Genomic DNA, 21,270 nt, shown 5'->3' on the forward strand with positions numbered 1-21,270 from the left:
TCTGACCATGCTAGTTGTCATTTCATATTTCAATCTGTGAGATATAACAATATGTTCTATTCAAAACCAACAATCAAAATAAAATTAAAAGTATTTCCCTTCTTAAGGTGTTTTTGGGATATTCTGGGAACTGTTGAGAAATGAAAAATGAAATATAGGACAAAGCCCCTTCTCTAAAAGAGTTTTATTCTAGAGCACATAGCGATAATGCAAGTGTATGCCTAATGACATACATTCATTAAATATGTTTTACTTACCAGATGCAGGGCATTATGGTAGAGGCTGTGAACAACAAAAACCTGTGTTACATATGTTTCCTGCTATCTAAGCCTGAGAACTGAATTCTCACTTAAGAAAATGGTACATACTCTGAGTCTTAAATTATAAGCTCAGTGCCAATCAGCAATGATTATGAGGGGAAAATCACATATGGAGAAACACAGGATAAGAAAGAACACAGCAGAAGAAAGAAACTTTTAATCATGTAGCTTTGTTATAACAGTAAAAATTAAAATCATTAGAGAAAAGTCTACAAACATAACTTGATGAATACTACAAAATGTATTGAGTTTGTATTTGGGAGAATGTTTAAATGTTTGGTTTTTTAAATTTTTTAAAAAAGATTTTGTTTTTTTATTTGTCAGAGAGAGAGAGAGAGTGAGAGCACAAGGGGCGGGCAGCAGGCAGAGGGAGAAGCAGGCTCCCACTGAGCAAGGAGCCTGATGCAAGACTGAATCCCTGTATCCTGAGATCATGATCTGAGCTGAAGGCAGATGCTTAAATGACTGAGCTACTCAGGCATCCCCAAAATGTTGGTTTTTTTTTTTTTTTTAAACTGGCATAATCAAAGAAATGCTCCAAACACATTTATAGAAAGATTAATGTAGCACAAGTGACAACCATATATTGAAAGCATAGATTTGGAATGAGATGTTCTTTAGTCTATGTTGCATTGCCCAAGTTTGAATGCTTAGTCTTTAACTAGTAAGATGATGTTGAGAATTTAAAGGAGAACACGATTGTAATAGATATTCAATTGTGAAGGTAGATCCTCTAAGACCTATTGACTTTTAAAGGTGAGAACAAAGAAAGTCTTCTCTGATATTTTGAGAATGATCAAAATAAATTACCAACACCATAAAAAGTTGAAGGACTTGCACAGAAGTTGGAGGTAGTGGTATGGGGACAAGAGCAGGGAAAGGAAGGATTGAGGTTAACAATTGCTCATCTAGTAGACAGGCATCATGGAAGAATAAAGAAGAGTGGGATAAAAGAAAAAACCCATTCATTTTCATACCCTCTAAGCAAAAGGAATGAAGAGAGTTGGTGATAGAAGTATTTTGTCCAATACCAAATGGGAGGCAAGGTTGAATTGTAATGATATTTGAGTTTCATGATATAAAGTAGGGGACAGAAACTATCAAGAAACTAAGAACAAGTTTGTGAAATATTCAGGGTAATGTCTTTTCCTTTCTAACCCTTTAGCACTATAGAAAACATACAGTTTTCCCTGTACTTTATTCCTTTCATCTCCTTCCTTGTGGTCTTTTGTCTAATTTTCTTCCATTCTTGTTTCTGTGAAAAAGTTGGCTCTAGGTACACTGGCTCTTCTATTAAATATTCATAGAACATCACTTACTAAATACACCAGTAAATGTTTTTCCTTCCTAATGGTTTTGAGCATTTTCTCAGTGTCGGATCCTATTGCTGTGTGTATACTACCTAACTAATGTAATTTCAAAGTGACTTTATTGAGTTATTATTAGATTGGCATTTTCATTTGTCAGTCAGGCACACAAAGGCACAGATAGATTAACTAACTTTTCTGATAGAAACTCTTCAAATATAAATTAGAGGCAATCTTTTATACCTGGATTATATGTCTTTTGTGTGTGTGATTTAAATGGGTAAGTAGTATAGCTGCAGACCCAGGATCTTAATGGTCATTTAATGCTTGTTTCTATTTGTTTACAACAAACCCAGTGAATGTTTTCATGTATACCCCATACAGGAAAGATATGATGGACTGCTTTATACAGTCCATCATATATTTATATTTACATAATATATTTATTATTATTTATATACATTATATTATTTATATGTATATAATGTATTTATTATTTTTAAATAATATATTTATTATAATATTTATATCTTTATATTTATACAGGAAATGAACATCTTCAAAAGTGAATAAAAATTTTAAAAAGTAAATGAAATTAATATACAAAAGCAGTAATCTGGAAAAACAAAATAAAAATTATTTTAATCAGCATGAGGAAAATCAAGTTCAAGACAATTGTTAATTCTTACATTGCGAGTTTTTGGTGTCTATTAGTGTAGTAATTGAATTGTTGGGTTTTATGTGAGACACTCCTTAAAAGGTATTATACTCAGTTTCTCTTTTTATGTGTTTATTTCATGGGCTTGGTCATCTCACATTTTTTAATGTGGGTATATTTTATATTGATATTTTAAAGATTTTTTTAAAATTTACTTATCAGAGAGAGAGAGGGAGAGAGAGCGAGCACAGGCAGACAGAATGGCAGGCAGAGGCAGAGGGAGAAGCAGGCTCCCCGCTGAGCAAGGAGCCCAATGTGGGACTCGAACCCAGGACGCTGGGATCATGACCTGAGCCGAAGGCAGCTGCTTAACCAACTGAGCCACCCATGCGTCCCTATATTGATATTTTAAATGCTACTGAAGTTTTTCTTTTTGAATTTTTACCACTTATTAGGTTCTAGATTTTTATAACTTCTCTTTATTGTTTCTATTGCAAAATTATTTAGAAAACTGGCTAAATAAAAATAATGCTGTAATTAGGGTGGAGTGAATCTATTGTTTTTATAAAAATCTTTCCAAGTTGTTCTCTTCATTTTTGTTTTAATATTCAGCCACAGAAACTAAATAAACAAAACCCCTCTAGGGATGCTAGGAATGTAAAACATGCTCACACACACACACACACACACACACACACACACAGTTCATCTCCTTATGAGATACGTTTAGAATATTAGGCAGGTGAAGAAAGGTCTTAAAGACAACTATATATTTTCTCATGCACGTCTTAGAAAATCAGACCAAGACATCTTTTAGGTTGTTTTTAAGATGCTCAAGTGTTCCATCAGGCTAGTCATAGATGTCATCAGTCATCCAGATATTTGATCAATTGTCCAGATGCTTGTCAATTTTATGTGACATTACCGAATGGCTGAAATTGACTTGAGTTGTTATTTTAATGCATGGCAGGGTGAGACTGAGGGAAGTATTACATGGAGCCCATACAAATGGCCTTAATGGAGAAATAAAAACTGGTATTTCTATGTTCCCATTAAATCCTGTGGTCATGCCTATTCACTTTGGTAAATTGAACTCAATAAAATTTGTTAGAGAGGTTCTGCCACAAGAATCTGAAGACCTAGTCTGAAGGGATATCTTTGAGTGTTTATTTAGCTGTTTAAAATTTGAAAAGAAAATCTAAATTGATAATTACATTTTGTATTTTCCTTACTGTGGATCAAGTTCAAATCTGAAAGTATTCCTTGAGGTTCCTTAAAATAAATTGCTTTCAAAACAAAATTAATTGTATTTCTTAGACTACCAAATGTTACCTAATGGTGCATAGAATTATAGTGGAGAGAAAGGACAAGTTTTAGAAATAAACACATCTGGTTTTGAATTCCAGCTCTGCTATTATAGATAACTTGATCTTGAATAAGTTACTTAATTTCCCTAATCTTCAATTTACTGCTCTGTAAATGTCAGTGTTATTATAAAGATTAGCTATAATGAATATAAAATGCTTGGCACTATTACTTGAAGCTATTATGATTCTCTTAATTTCTCAGAATAAGTACATCTCTTTAAGATGGGATGTGTCATGTCTATGTGGGATTTTAACCTTATGCAGTGCTTGTGATTCTTCCTCAATCTTAAATGTGCAGCTATTGGAGTCTAATAGGCTCTGATTCATTCAACAAATGTTCTTCTGATAACTACCATGTTGCTGGTCCTATCTGGGCATGGGAATATAGTAAGGACCAAATAGATATAGTCTCCATACAATTAGGGTTTGAAACTAATTGGGAAGAAGGAATAAACAAGTAAATAATTATATTTTAGAAAATGCATTATTTTGAAGAGTGCTACCAAAAAACGTATAGGTACTGCAAAAAAGTAGAACTGATTTATATTAGATTATCCAACAAGTGTCTGAGGAAGTGCCATTTAGCCTAATTTCTGAAGGATAAGGATGGTTAATAGGTCAATTATAGAGAAAATGGCAATTCCAGGCAGAGAACATTAATGTGTACAAGTTATGTGTTAGGGAAGAACTTTCTGCATTGAGAAACTGAAACGAAATTGGTGGGGTTGGAAAGTTGGGGCAAGTGGTGGCAGGATCAGAGGGGAGGCTGGGGTAATGGAAGAGAAAGGCCATCAGAGGAGATACAGAGTAATTCTTGAACTTAATCTTGAAAGGACTGAAATGAACAAATGCTTTATTTAGCCTTTCCTCCCACCTTTTTCACTTTTTACACACTTAATGTTCAAAACTAAGAAAGACTTCTCAGGGGACTGGAACATGTAAAGAAATCCTGAAAGCAGAAGAATGCAAAATGTGCAAGAGAAATTCTGTCACTGGATGCAAGAAATAGCAAACCTCTTTCATCATCTCAGTAACAGACAAGGCAGGGGGATGGGGGGGTTGGCCATAGGGCCATGGGCAACCCAAAAAGTTGGCTAGCTGGAGTACCACAGAGGGGAATATATAAAGCAAACACTATAGTCCTACAGAGTAAAATGGGCAAATTCATAATCACAGTGAGAGCTTGCACATCCCTCTCTCAGAAACCAAGAAACCACCCACTAATAAGGAGGGGTATGGAGGAGTTACGTAATGCCCTTAACCAGCCTGACTGAGTAACTATACAAAGAGGCCTGTACCATGTACATGAAACTACATATCATTTTCAAGCACACAGACTACAGCCACAAAAATTTATCATGCCCTAGACCACAATGAAAATGTCAGCAAATTCCATAAAGGTGATATTATACAGGCTGCATTTACTTATTCATCAACAACTTTAAGAAATTCCACTACTCAAAAAATCTCCATGTATAAGGAAATTAAACACATACATGTGTACACACACACACACACACACACACACAAATAATTATTAGGTTAAAGTGAAAGTCAGTATGAAACTTGTAAACTATTCAGAACCAGATAAACATATGAAAAGTGTTATATAACAAAACTAGGGGAATATGAAGCAAAACTGAGAAGAAACTGTATGAACGTAAGTATATCGATTTAAAAAGAAAATCAAAGGGGAACATGGGTGGCTCATTACCTGCCTTCAAATCAGGCAATGGTCTCAGGGTCCTGGGATAGGCTTCCTGCTCAGTGGGGAGTCTGCTTCCCCTCTTCTTCTGTTCCTCTTCCTCGCTCGTGTTCACTTTATGTTTCTCTCTAATAAATAAATAAAATCTTTAGGAAGAGAGAAAGAGAGAATTAAAAATAAATAATCTATGCTTTTAAGAAAAGAATCCACAGAAACAAAACAAAATGAACATAAAATAGGAAAAAGCGATTAATGTAAATGAAAGCATAAACCAACTAACTAGAAAACAGAAAATGAAAAATGGATGAATAAAAAAAAAATACCCCCATATTCACCGACCTGTACCCCTGGGGCTAATAATACATTATATGTTTATAAAAATTTAAAAATTTTTTAAAAACATATTTTGAAAAAATTAATCTGATACTTTAGTAAATATGACCAAGATAAAAAGGCAACAAATAATTGTCAGACATGCAAAGAGAAACAAGGATAATACAGACTTTGAAAAATTATAAGAAAAAAATTTAACCTCACAACAGTAAATTTGTAAATCTAGATTAAATAGATTATTAACTGTAAAAAATAAAATTTGAATGTATATGCTTTTGTGGTCTCTTATAGTTCAAAAAAGCTTATAATTAATAATAAAAAATATATTCTCAGGAGAATAAAGAAAAGGGAGAAAAGGAGAGCTGAAACGTTTCAGGTGAATAAAATCATTGGCATGTATACACAAGCACTAGTGTGCACGCACACACATGCAGAGGATTTCCTTAGGGTATGTTTTGGAAGTATAGTATTTTTGCCATGCAAGTTTTCAGGGAGAGATGGCAGGAATTAGAATCCCTGCCAAGGAAGAGGCAAGAGAAGCAGTAGTTGTTGATAGAAGCGGGTGCTTGATACAAAAAAATAAGTAATTTAATATTATTTATTAATCATATTTGTCATCACTGAAACCTCTGAATTCTAAGTAGACATATTTTGTATTTTCTATTCAGGCCAAGTCTCAGAATATAAGCTATGAGAATATTTAATTGGAAGACCTCTGAGAGTCCAAAGAAAATAAGAGTGACTTTCAATCACTCCCTCCTACCTCAGGAAGTGCTCCAAATTAAAAAACAAACAAACAAACAAACTAACTAACTAATAATAATAATTTATACAATTTTTGATTCTATACACCCTTTTTTTTATTAAAGATTTTATTTATTTATTTGACAGACGGAGATCACAAGTAGGCAGAGAAGCAGGCAGAGAGAGGAGGCAGAGAGAGGAGGAAGCAGGCTCCCTGCTGAGCAGAGAGCCGGATGTGGGACTCGATCCCAGGACCCTGGGATCATGACCTGAGCCGAAGGCAGAGGCTTTAACCCACTGAGCCACCCAGGCGCCCCCTATACACCCTTTCTTAAAATATTTATTTTCTGGCCCAGATCACTCTCACAACTAATATCAATGTCTTAGAAAAATGTGTAGAATCTAAAAAATCATATGAACTATCACTTAGGAAGAAGAATTAGAAAAGGACAAGAGACCATCTGATTTCTTTTCCCAGCTCTTAAATAAATGCCTTCTTGTGATATGTGAATTTTATCTATTTGTTATTTAAACTTTTTAAAGGACAAATTAAAAGGGATTTAAATCATCAGGGCTATCATCTGGGCTGGGAATGCACAATGGCCCTTTCCATGTAAGTGGGTTAAGTTCTCTCAGTGTGTTGGTGTCCTGGTAATGATTATGGGGTCTGATTTTTCCCTTTAAATCTTTATTTTTAAATATTGTGTCCTTTTTATGAAGAATTATTTTAAAAATACAAGACATAAATAAAATAGAAGTAAGTATGATGAAAACTCTTATAGGAAACATACAATTTAGGGTGGATTACTCTGCTCAGGCTATCATAACAAAATACCACCATAGATTGGGTGGCTTAAACAATAGGAATTTATTTTCTCATGGTTCCGGAGGCTGCAAGGCCTAGATCGAGGTGTCAGCAGGGCTAGTTTCATCTGAGATCTCTCTCCTTGGCTTGTGTCTCTCTTCTGTATCTCTCATGGACTTTCCTCTGTACCCATCTGTGTCTAAATATTCTCTTCTTACAAGGACTTCTGTCATACTGGATTAGGGCCCACTCTAATGACCTCAGATTAAGTTAATTACTTCTTTAAAGACTCTATCTCTAAATAGAATTATACTCTCAGACACTGGGGGTTAGGATTTCCATATGAATATTTGGTTGGGGGGAGTACCTATTTAGCCCACAGCAGGGGTCTTCTGAGCTATAAATTTAAACGAGGGAAATAAGAAAAAAATATGACATAAAAGTAGCTGATAAGACCATTGTATGGGGCAATGAAAGAAAAAATTACTTGAGAAGTATTTGAAATGCTCACAAACTTGTCCAAATATTAGACAAGCAGTTGAAATTAATACTATCCCCCCTACCATAAATCCACAGTGCTTTTTGTTGTTTCCTGTAGTTTGTTGTACTAACTGAGTTAATTGTATTGAAGAGCTTTTAGAAAATGTCTTGCACACAGTAAGGACTTGGGGAGTATTAGTGTTCCATGCCATCATTGGTAGCTAGAACTCATTTGTCTGCCTTCAATGAAATGAGGTATTCAAGTACCTGTATTCCCAACAATCATGTGTTCCTAAAAGGTAGAGATTCACTGCCATTTTTTTTGTTGTTGTTAAAATACACTGCAGCCACAAAATGCTTGACACATAGAATGTGGTAAACCAATGTTAAGCTTCACAGGAAAAGTAAAAACAAAAATTCACATTTCTTATTTTTTGTCCTTAAAAGCCTGGACTATATAAATGCTTTAATACATGATGGATGACATACAAATAATATTTACTTAAATATGGAAACAAATTTTTTTAAACAACAGAAGAAAAACCATTTACTAAGGCTCATAAGAAAAATAAGAAGGAGCTAATTTTAAACCACTAAAGAATTCCAATTTGGTAGTGTTTGTAAAATGCTTTGAAGATGCAGAGTGGTGCATGTGCTTTTTTTTTTTTAAACTTGGCAAAAAGAAAAAGGAAATTGGCTGCATTAAACCAGATGGAGTGTGAAAAACACAAAGAAAAAAAAAAGAAAACTAAATCACTAAAAATTCAGTTTTTTGGAAATAATTGATATTTTTGTTGTCATCTGGAATATCAAAAGCTTCAAGTTTAATAAAAAAATAACTTTTAAAATATACAATTTGTAAATGCATTTTTATTTTGAAGATGTTTAATTGGAAAGATACTAATTGTTTTATCATTATACTTTCTCCTAGAAAATAAAAATGACGTGTCTCTAATCATGGGCTAAATAGAAAAACTCGACGTGAAGTCGAGTGCTATGTGCTTCATACTTGTGTGAGAGACTTGGGTTTTGGTGTGGGCTGCAAGCAGTTGCAGGTGGCTTCTTCATCACATGTTGTTTCCGTGGTGTGTGTTTTGTTTTCCTACTTCATAGAACTCTACTGCAAAACACCTACCTTTATTGGTACAATTCAATAGTCTTATCTGTACTGCCCTCCATCACTTTACATTTCTATTGCAGTTTTTTTAATTCAAAGTGTGTATTTTGGAAGAAGACTGGCATGGTTTTAAGAGCTCTGAATTAAAACTTGGCATTAATGTTTTGTTCATCTAGGTATGAGATGCGGGACAATGGGCAAGTTATTTAATTTCTCTAATTGTCTCTTTCCTTGAAAGATGAAGGAAATATCTATTCCTGCTATCCATTGTAGTTGTATTGCGGGTTATCTGTGAAAAAGTATATAAAAATGCTTCTTAAATGAAAATGTGACTTATTTTTATTTGTTTAGTAGGACTCCCAGTTGACTTTCCTCAGATATCAGTGCCCACACGTTAGATGGCAAGAGACACCAGTCCTCTACATATATTGATCAGAGAAATTTTAGCAAAGAACTTCTATTCTTCATAAGTTTGGTTGCATGATAGAAGGGTATATGATAAGATATAAACAAAATTCAAAGTTGGAAAAGCACTAAAGAATATTTAATTAGGCTTTCATAAGAATTTGTCAATAAGGGAACTGAAGTTCAGAGAGGGTTACTAGTTTCCTTAAGAACAGTCTGCTCTAGGGGCGCCTGGGTGGCTCAGTGGGTTAAAGCCTCTGCTTTTGGCTCAGGTCATGATCCCAGGGTCCTAGGATCGAGCCCCACATTGGGCTCTCTGCTCAGCAGGGATCCTGCTTCCTCCTCTCTCTCTGCCTCTCTGCCTACTTGTGATCTCTGTCTGTCAAGTAAATAAATAAAATCTTTAAAAAAAAAAAAAAAAAACAGTCTGCTCTGGGGCACCTGGGTGGCTCAGTGGGTTAAGCCGCTGCCTTCGGCTCAGGTCATGATCTTGGGATCCTGGGATCAAGTCCCACATCGGGCTCTCTGCTCGGCAGGGAGCCTGCTTCCTTCTCTCTCTCTCTCTGCCTGCCTCTCTGCCTGCTTGTGATCTCTCTCTGTCAAATAAATAAATAAAATCTTAAAAAAAAAAAAAAGAACAGTCTGCTCTGATACTTAATTTAGGGCTTACTATGTCTCATACATAATGCTATTGGAAAAAATTGCTGGGTTATGTTTCCCTGGAACTCAGAGCCTTGTTTCAGTCTTTTAGATCAGGGGTCAGCAAACTATAGCATGAACCAGATCTGAGCTGTCACCTGCTTTTGTAAATAAAGTTTTATTAGAACATAGCCACACCTGTTTATTTAGGTATTGTCTATGGCTGCTCTCACACTTCAGGAGCAGAGTTGAGTAGCTCCACCAGAGACCATATGGTCCACAAAACCTAAAATATTTACTCTGTGGCCCTTTACAGAAAAAATTTTGTCAGATTCCGTTTTAGGATAACATGATTACTTTTTATAAAAGTTCTTTTAGAATATCTTAAAAAATGATACATATTTGTTGGGAGAATCTTCAAATATTTTAGGAGTGTATAAAGTGAGATGTAAAAGAAAATTCTCCTTCATTTTATATTCTTTTTCTCTCACCTCTGGAGCCTAGCACAACTGCCTGGCACAGAGTAAGTAGTCACCAATAAATGTTTGCCAAGGGAAGGAAGGAAGGAGGGACATTAGAAGGGAGAGGCAGGAATAGGAAGGCTAGGTCACAGAAGGTCAAATTGATTGAATTCAAGGTCAATTCAGTCATGATGAGGAAAAAAAAAAAAAAAAAGATTTTTTTTTCAGACTTTCACCTGGTTCCAAAACCTGATAATTCATTTCTACACAGTGTGAGTATTCTGAACAAGAGATTTAATCCTCAAACACTATTTTTTCTGTCATTCATGGAGACACGCTAGAGAAGAAGCAGATTTGGTGAGGTGTGTGGTTTTGGGCTACTACCTATACTTAAGAAAATAAATCTCATAAATTCTAATTTGCTTTGGCAAAAGAGAGATTTTATTTCCCTCTTTGTAGAGCAAGGAGTTATGAACCTCATGATTTGCACGTAAAGTGAGGCTTCTGAGACAAAGAACAAAAATTCACATTAAGTAATAGATTTTCCCATAATAAACAAGAGAAAGCAATGGACACTTCTGGAATACTCTCCACCCTTATTTTAGAGGATTATAGACCAGGGGTTGCCTTGGCAGGCACTTAACCACACTCTTTTACTGAGAGATTGTTCTCAGGTCACTAAACACGAATTACACATGCTTCTGTCATGCTATTTTAAAAGCAGGTTATTATAAAACAGTGCTGACCTATGAATTCTCAAGTGAAATGTGTCATGAGAAAGTAACCCTAGGAAATTTACCTATTTCCTTCTTATATTCCATTTCTTCTCCTCACTTTTGCCTGGTGAGGTAATATAATACAGAACCTTCAGTTTATTGTTTTAAACAGAGTTCATCTAGTTCGTTTTGGTTCCTGGGTGGTGAATTGCTCAAAGACCTCCCATGGGTAGCCAACATTGCGTTGTAATCTCATTACACAACAGTGAAGGTCTGTGGAATGAGTCTCCCCCCCACCCCGCCCCCCTCGCTGCAGTTTGTTTCTACCACATAACAATGTGATACAGAATGAAGCTGGTGCAAGTCTTTGTATGTACTATTAGCTTGGAACTGCTTTTTGGCTGTCATCATTGACTATGTCACCACTTTGTCACCTGCCTCCTAGATTTTGTCAACTTTAGCTGGGTGTCTCAGATCACTTTCATCCCTGTGGAATGTGCCTGCTGTGTTGGCGTGAGCACCAGTCCACTCAGACCCCCACACAAGGCTATCACAGTTGATGGGGTTGTTTTACTTGAATTCTCTGGATTTGTGAGATTAATCAAAAGCCCTCCAGTGTGATGGAGGAATGAGGAAGACTCCACTAAGTCAGAGGAAGAAGCACTCTCTCTAGCTATTTGATTGTGAGACTGATTGGATGAAATAAAATGTCTCGTGGCCCCTTTACTCACAGCCTTTTCTCTCCCCAGTATGGTGACTGAGCTTTCCTCATCCTGGTTTTTTTTTTTTTTTTTTTTTTTTATTCAAAAAAGAAAAAAAGTTATCAAACCCCAGAACTCCAGTTCCCAGCATCTGTTTACACTTCATAGAATGACTGAGTATGTGTGAAAAGAAAATGGCAGAAACCAGAGGATAAGTAGGGAAAGGCCCCATTCCTAAACTCTTTTGAGGATATTAGATTTCTTCTCTCCTTCGTTTCCCTCTTCCCCAGTTTCCCCCAACAACTTTAGTCTTTGTGTGCAGAAGGTTGCCATTTGGTGCTCAAGTATTAACTTTAATACTTAAGTGTTTCAGCTGTTAGTTCTTTAACAGCCTGGTATTCTCTCTGCACTTCTAATGTATAATAGGCACAGTGTAAACAATAAGATTTGTTTTCATCTACACTCATAGTCACAGATTTTTGTATTTGTTTTAAAGTAATAACACTCAAAAATGGAGACTTTCAAAACATTTTATTCATTTAGTTAAAACCATTGGATCACATCACAAAATGTGGCTGAATAAAGAAATATGGAGAGGTGATACGGGGAAGAAAGGACTAAGAGTCCTGATGGAGGATTGACAGAATAAAAATGATCATTTTAATATCTTATACATTTCCCTTCACTATTTGAAAGAAAATCTCAATAAGCAAGCTAGCCTGTAGGATCATTCCTGCAGGCTTCTTGCTCTGTTCCTGTTTAGCTACATTAAAACCTGTCTGTAAGACCCCCACTGGGAGAGGGAAAACATTCCCTTTGCTGGCAGGTGGTCTTCTTGCAAGCACTTTCCAATTGAAAACATATGTTCTTGGGTGTGAGGAGGTTTCTGGTAAGTAGAGGGGAGTTCCTGCCAGGGAATGATTGAATTATATAGGCAAAATCAAGATAAACATTCTTAGTTTCCCTTTCTTCCAAAATAAAGGTGAACGCTTTTGATATCAGAGAGTAGAAGCTCTCTGTTGTATTCACCTTCACCTCTGTATTGAAAGTCTTCCTAAACTGTCCTACAGCATAACTCACTTAAATCCTCATTCTTTTAGTCTTAAATTAAGAACCCCCCTTACTTCTCCTCCCTTTTCCAGGTCTTTGTCACCAAGACCAGTTAGGCTACCCGTAACATTGGATTGGTATTCTTTGGGCTAAGAACCCTTCTTCGAATTTGAGAAACAAGATAGAGGATCACAGGGGAAGGGAGGGGAAAAATGAAGATGAAACCAGAGAGGGAGACAAACTATAAGAGACTCTTAATCTCCGGGGAAAAAAAAACAAACAAAAACTAAGAGTTGCTAGAAGGGAGGGTGGAAGGAGGACTGAGGTGGTTAGGTGATGGATATTGGGTGATGGAGGGTATGTGCTATGGTGAGAAAAAAAAATAATTAATTTAAAAAATGATAAGAAAAAGAACCCTTCCTAAGACCTCAGATTTCTTCACAGTTCATTGAAGAGCAAAGAGTTGGGGAAAAAAAAAAAAAAACAACTTTTCGATGAAGAACCATAAGAAGATCCTTTTTTCTATTTTCAAAGAGAAGGAAAAGGTCTTTTGGCAAAGATATATTTAAGATGATAAATTTGATTCAGGAAGAACAATATGCAAATGACCATTAGATAAGGAGTCAATGAGAAAAGTTCAAGAAAATCATAATGAAATATATCTTAATACAACATCTTATACTAACTTCAAACTTTTATTACATGTTCTCCCTTGTCTAGACACATTGTTTTCTTTATTTAGGTTTTTTTCAAGATTTTTATTTCTTATGTAAGAGAGAGAGAGAGCGTGAGCAGGGGTGGAGGGAACGTGCAGTGGAGAAGGGAGAGCGACAAGCAGACTCACCCAGCGCCCAACAAGAGGCTTGATACCAGGACCTTGATATCATAACATGAGCCAAACCAAGAGTCCAAAGCTCAACTGACTGAGCCAATCAAGCACCCCGGACACTTTTTGATAAAAGCTCATTATAGCTAAAACCCTGACAACATTCTGTTCAACTGCCTAGCATGAATAAAAAGTGAGTTTGCTTCATGAAAATTAGAATTTAATTGAATTTTATAGAGTATACACCCATAAAATCGTTTTCTGCAATATCCTAAATGCTAAATATAATTGAGGACTGAAAAGAGGTAGTAAATAACTACATAATGTGGAGAAATGTTTTTTAATGTAATCTGAAAGCACTATTAATTATACCATATCTCACAGTGAGGACAGAAGGTCAGATTGGTACTATTGTAAGCAATTGGCTATTTAGTTAAGATTTGCTACATAAGTATACAAGTGCTTCCCCAATGCCTATGCTCTATATGATATTTCTATTGCTTGAAAGTTCAGAGATTTTGTTATCTAAGAAAAAGTAATATCATGCTTTTGTTCTTCCCCGATAAGTGATATTTGAATATTTACTACCGAAAGTGAATCTAAACATGCTAAAGGGGCAAGTCACTTTGCTTAACTTGGAAAATATTGAAGGTGAAGCATATCCTTCTCATTTTCTTTTTAACAGAAATCTCTTCGTCATACTTAAAAAACTAATGGTTTATGCATGAACTAATTTACTATATATAGTATTATGTGTGCACATTATCATTCCTAGGAGCTGCTTGAGTAACCCGGTAAAAGGGGTCAAGAAAATATTGGACTGTTCTTCAGTTATCACAGACTAGTTAGAAACTGAAAAACAAGCTAATTTTGATTTTAAAAAAAACATAATAATACTTTGTTTTTATATAGTGCTTCTCAGACATGACTTCATTATTTAACAGAACATTCTTCTGAGTGTAGGTAGCAAGAGCTCCCTGCAGTTTATAGAGGCATAAACTTGGGCATAAAAAGATTAATTGATTTCTCTGCTGGGCAGAGAAAATCTATGCTGAAGGGAAAGAGAGACCAAGTTTCTACAAAGGACTTCAGAGCCTGCTATTTCTCCAGTAAACAGAAATCACATCATCATTAACCTTTGTAACTAGTTCTTAGAGTCTTTGCCACAACACCAGTATTAACCACCTTCATGCCCTTGATTAAAAAGGTTTCCAGGTTTTGTTTATTGTTTCAGGCTGACACAGTACATTCACATACCATATAGTCATGGGTTGAATGAGTTTCTTACATGGCAATAGAGAAAAGATGAAAATCAATAATGACATTCAAATCTTAAATCACGAGTGCACAAAGGGTACAGCTAAGAAGTGTCATTACTTAGTCCCAGCAAGTACTACTTAACATCAGAAAAATCACATAATTAGAGGAACTTTAGAAGCTCACAATTTCAAGAAAAAAATCCAAACATAATTCTAAAATACTTTTACTAAAATCTCTTAGAAACTGTTTAACTTTTGTAGTTTTCCCAGTCTGAATGTACTTTCTCCAATCTCACCAGTCTCTGTTCAGTTCATTCACTCATTCATTCATTCATCCAATAAATATTTTTCCAGGGCCTGTATTTTGCCTGGATATTTTGCTTGATATTGGAAATCTGGAGGTAAATAATAAAAGCCCAATCCTTAGTTCCAAGGAATTTATAAACCATAATCACAAGCATTAATTCTTACAGTGACTAAACAGATATCATGATGAAGGAAACAATTTCTATCAGGGAGAAAAACAAAAAGTAGAGATCATAGAAAACATGGGCCCCTGTGCAGAAGAATCTATGAATTTTTCAAGAGGAGCTCAAGTTTGGGGGTTTTATTGTTGTTTTGCTTTAATTGTGAAATAATTTATAATTAAAGCAAAGTTTTTGTTAAATGAATATCTACACTTCCATGTTCTCTCACAGACACCATAGTACTTATTAAGAGCAGAGTTTCTGGCCTAAAACACTTATTTTGCCAATTCTGGGATTTGTAATCTTGCATAAATTATTTTACTTCTTTGTGCTTTAGTTTCCTCAGCTATAAACCAAGATGCAAGTAACACCTACTTCATCCAGTTTTGTGAGCATTGATTGAATTAATTTGTGTATCAGGCTTAGAGCAGAGCCTGGTCCATAGTAATCACTCAGTTAACGTTTTCTATTATCAGAGTTTGTGGGAAAGATTTGTTAAACAACTACAGGACAGTGTTATAGTACTTGGATAGAGGAGTTGCAGAGGGACGTGGAAATGCAAAGCAGAAATATCTGACTTCACATGAAGAGTAGGGTATTTATTTGGTAGGAGGTTGTAATATGGAAGTCAGGGTTAACATCCCTGAGGAATTTATAGTGGAAAAACAAGAGAATTCAGCCTGGAATATTGCAGATTCTAAAAGCAATTCAGTCTGATACCCCAGATTGCAAGGGAGAGAATAGGGAGAGTTAAGGCCTGGACCATAAGCAGGTGCCAGGTTACAGATGGCCTTTTACATGTGAAGAGGTTTGAGCTTTATGTTGGGAATAATGAGCAATCACTGAAGAGGAAGAACAACACAATCCATTCATACTTTTGTAAGTTCAGTTTTGCTGAAACTTAGAGAACATGGGTTGAGAAGGACATGGGTGATCATTTAGGTTTTGGTGAGAATCCAGGTAAAAAATAACATTGTCATTCATCCAGATGGCCAACAGACACATGAAAAAGTGCTCCATATCACTCAGCATCAGGGAAATACAAATCAAAACCACAACGAGATATCACCTCACACCAGTCAGAATGGCTAAAATTAACAAGTCGGGAAATGACAGATGCTGGAGAGGATGTGGAGAAATGGGAACCCTCCTACACTGTTGATGGGAATACAAGCTGGTGCAACCACTCTGGAAAACAGCATGGAGGTTCCTCAAAATGTTGAAAATAGAACTACCCTATGACCCAGCAATTGCATTACTGGGTATTTACCCTAAAGATACAAATGTAGTGATCCGAAGGGGCACGTGCACCCAAATGTTTATAGCAGCAATGTCTACAATAGCCAAACTATGGAAAGAACCTAGATGTCCATCAGCAGATGAATGGATAAAGAAGTGGTATATTTTATTTTGTTTTAAAATGTTTTGAAACCTTCTTCGGAGAAATTCTTTCTTTTCTCTACACTAACAAATTAAATTTTATCTAACACAAAGATCATGGGAGTAAACATCAATGTAGCATTTGATTCTATTATAGGACTTGTTTTATAAACCACACCATTTTATCTCTAAGATATTTTCATTCCACAATGATATTTCACTTAACTTTAACTTAACTAATACAAAAATGAAATAAAATCAGAATTTGGAATATATAGGAAATGTAGAATATTAATTCAGTTTGCCATTTGGAATATTATATTTAAGCAAAATATTATTTATTATTTCCTGTGATTCTGGGCCCAATATTAATCTTAGAATTATGTGGATTTTATTTAAGTCCAAGAAAAAAATCATTATTTATAAGCTAAAATTAATTAAACCTGCCATTAATGTTGCTATTGGCCTTTAATATTTAGTTTGCTCTGTATTTACATTGCATCTGGAAGTCTTTTGAAGAAAATCTGGGATGATTTTTACTTGGAGTGAGAAACTTTGGAAACACCCTTAACATCTATATAGTAGGTGCTAAATATTAAGTGGATGAGTACATACATGAATAAATATATACACAAATGAAGAGTCACATGAATGGTTTATGAATGAATATATGAATTTGTAGTGGCACGTATATGCAAAAAATGTTTTCTATTCTGTATCAGAGAGGAAGTCATGAATCTTTTGTTATTCTCTTCATTTGTTGATAGTAATCACACTGAGGCCTACTTGTAGAGTAAGGATGGTGGATGAAAGCATCACTGTTGACCATTCGAGAATAAACTGGGGTCTGGAATACAAGGACAGAGTGAGGGGGCAAGACACACAGCTAATCTAAGTGATTTTGGTCATCAAGAGTTGTGGGATTGGGTGGCATCCTATGCCCTGAAATGGAGATTGAAGCTGGAGTTAGAGCAAAAAGAAGCTACTCAAGAGAAAATGTATCATTCCTGGGGTAGAACTGACTCATCAGAGAAAAAGGTGGAGGTTATTTCTTTCCTTTTCTGTGTCATGAACTCATGACCTCCCTCCATTTCCTGATGCACACACACACACACACACACGCACGCACACATCTCCCAAGGCATCTGTGAATTGAAGGATTTATATGAGCTCTCACAAAGGATATGACTGTTTTCATGGGTGGTTTCAGACAAGCAGTTTCTCCACCCACTCATCTCCCAAGGTTGTTCCTTAACCAGGTAACTAACTGAGGCATGGGATTGAGCCAAATACTATACAGTTATTTTAGAAAGGTTAGCCTCAGAATGACTTAATAAAGAAAAAGCAAATGACTCCAAATTCCTGTATCCTTCTTGTATGCATAGAGATAATAGATAGGCGATAGATGATAAGTAGATGGATAGATAGATAGATGATGGGACAAACTATTATAGACAAGGCTTCCCACACTATTTTTATTTTCAAGCTATCTTAAAATGTCTTTTTAAAGTATTTTTATTTTTTTTCAGTGTTCCCAAAATTCATTGTTTATGCACCACACCCAGTGCTCCATGCTATACTTGCCCACCTTAATACCCACCACCAGGCTTACCCAGCTCTCCACCTCCCTCCCCTCCAAAACCCTCAGTTTTTTTCTCAGAATCCAGTTTCTCATGGTTTGTCTCCCCCTCCAATTTCCCCCAAATCACTTCTCCTCTCCATCTCCCAATGTCCTCCATGTTATTCCTTATGCTCCACAAATAAGTAAAACCATATGATAATTGACTTCTTTGCTTGACTTATTTCACTCAGCATAATCTCCTCTAGTCACGTCCACGTTGAAACAAAAGTTGGGTATTCATCTTTTCTGATGGAGGCATACTACTCCATTATATATATGGACCATATCTTCTTTACCCAAAATTTCTTTCTACTTTCTCTTTTCCTAGCTTAGGAAATATGTGTCAAATCTCACAGGATTTTTTTTTAAAGATAAAATGTATATAGTGGTGCAGTTTGGTAGATATTAATCAAAGAAACTAGCGTGTCTAAAGCCAAATTGCCATACTATGAAGCAACAGTTCAATGAATGGGGATTTCCATTCAAATAGTTGCAAAATATTCTTTGATACTTCAGACTGTATACTGAGGATGGTAGGGTCATCCCTTCTTTTCTTTTCTTTTCTTTTTTTTTTTTAAGATTTTATTTATTTATTTGACAGAGATCACAAGTAGGCAGAGAGGCAGGCGGTGGGGGGTGGGGGGGTGGAGGATGGGGAAGCAGGCTCCCTGCTGAGCAGCAAGCAAACCGAATGGGGGGCTTCAATCCCAGGACCTTGAGATCATGACCTGAGTGGAAGACAGAGGCTTAACCCACTGAGCCACCCAGGCGTTCCTTGTCCCTTCTTTTCTAATGAAAAGAAAATTAAATTTAAAAAGAAGACAGTTTGTTGTTTGTCTTTAGACAATAGACACTAGACACCAGGAAAGTAAAAAAATAAATGCAAAATGTGGGTCAGAATTTCCCAAGATTTTCCCACAGATCTCTCAGTCCAACCAGATACTCTGAGCAGTGTGTTCCATGGCAGAACACATTTCTGCAGTGCCCCATGTGCTATCCTCTCTAGGGGATGTACAATGCTTATTAAAATATTAAAGACACCGGGGCGCCTGGGTGGCTCAGTGGATTAAAGCCGCTGCCTTCGGCTCAGGTCATGATCTCAGTGTCCTGGGATCGAGCCCCGCATCGGGCCCTCTGCTCAGCGGGGAGCCTGCTTCCCCCTCTGTCTCTGCCTGCCTCTCTGCCTACTTGTGATCTCTCTCTCTGTCAAATAAAAAATAAAAAAAAATTAAAAAAATGTTAAAGACACCAAAATCCTGATGTAAAGAAATCTATTTAGCTTCCCTTAACCCAGCATTTCTAAAATTTATGAGTCCATGAAGACTTCTTAAATATGACACACATCAAGATGCTGCAGAGCTAGTGATGTGGAATATACTTGGTGCCTGCCTGTACAATGCAAACATACTCAAGGGTACAGAAAGCCAGACCCCTGGGAAATGGAATCACTTAGAGGTAATCAAAGCCTTTGTAGAAAAACATAACATTTTGATGCTCAGAGCATGGAAAAAAGAAATTATACAGACTGGGAACCATGCATCACACCACTTAGGGATAGCGGCGTTTAGAAAGAATTAAGAAGAAGCCAAGAAACTAAGAACAAAAGCCTAATAATTAAATCCACTAGACTGTATTTTTAATTAATTCCTCTGCTGGTACTAGACAAAACTTTCTAAGATGAAGAATATTAAGAGCACAGTATTTTTTACTAAACCAATGCCTTCTAAACTCTGAGATCCATTTGCTTTTGGAAAACCTCAGTTCCCAGGGGTTCTGATGGGTTGTGGAGGATTTCAAATGCTCATAAAAGGACTCTTAGGCTTCTTGGACATCAAATACTCTTACAAAACAGTAATTTGTCAAATTAAGTGCCAATGAAACAGATGGATTACATTTTCCTCACAATGTGTACAAATTAAGAAATTAAAGAGAAAACGTACTTGGTAAAACCAGCTTTGTATTTTTCTGGACCTAAAGCATTTAGAAAAATAGTTTGAGATATTTGGCTAATGACCAGTGCCACCAGGCCTGCCTGGCTCCAGAAACCAATCTCATTGACTGAAATACTCTATTAAGCAAACAGATGGGTGAATGGTTTGTCACTGACTTCTCTGAAAAAGTGAAACATGAAATGAAATATTCCTGGAAGGATACAATACACGTGCTTCGTACTTTTGGAGAGGTAGTCTGAGATCCATCTCTAGGAGGATTCAGACTTAATGTAAGCTGAGGGAATTGAGTTTTTAAAAAGATTTGTTGTATTATTATGAGATAACTGAGAAAGGAAGAGAGAAATACCTAAAGAAGACAGGTAAACTAGAAAAATTGGGAGTATAACTTTTGTAAATAGCTAGAATTTCTGCCATTTTGAATATAGTTTTTGCGATGTTTTCAGAATGGTATGTAAATTTGTAAGACATATTTATGTTTATGCTTTTAAATAATTTTTATAATTTTAAAATTAATAAACTTTATTTTTAAACAATTTTAGGTTTATAGCAAAATTGAGTGGAAAATAGAAAGTTCTTATATACTTTGTGTCTCCACGACACACACACTACCCCCCACTATCAACACCCCACATCAGAGTTACAATCAATGAACTTATGATGACACATCATTATCAACCAAATCCATAGTTTACATTAGGGTTCAGTTTCTATGTGTTTTTAGTAAGGAGAGATACTGACATTACAAATAATTCACTTGTCAAATAACCAATAGTGCTGCTTAAAATATATTATTAGTGCATGTTGGGGGTAAAGAACTCTGGAGCTAAGGCTTTTGATTGTTTTAAAAGAAATAATTTATAACCACACATTAGTTTATTTGGTTGCAAGAAGAAATAAATTGTAGGAAAATGTAAGTTTTGTATACTTAACTCTTATGTTAAACACAAGACACAGACA

Source organism: Mustela nivalis (genome assembly GCF_964662115.1).
Source record: "Mustela nivalis genome assembly, chromosome: 5".
Lineage (NCBI taxonomy): Eukaryota > Metazoa > Chordata > Mammalia > Carnivora > Mustelidae > Mustela > Mustela nivalis.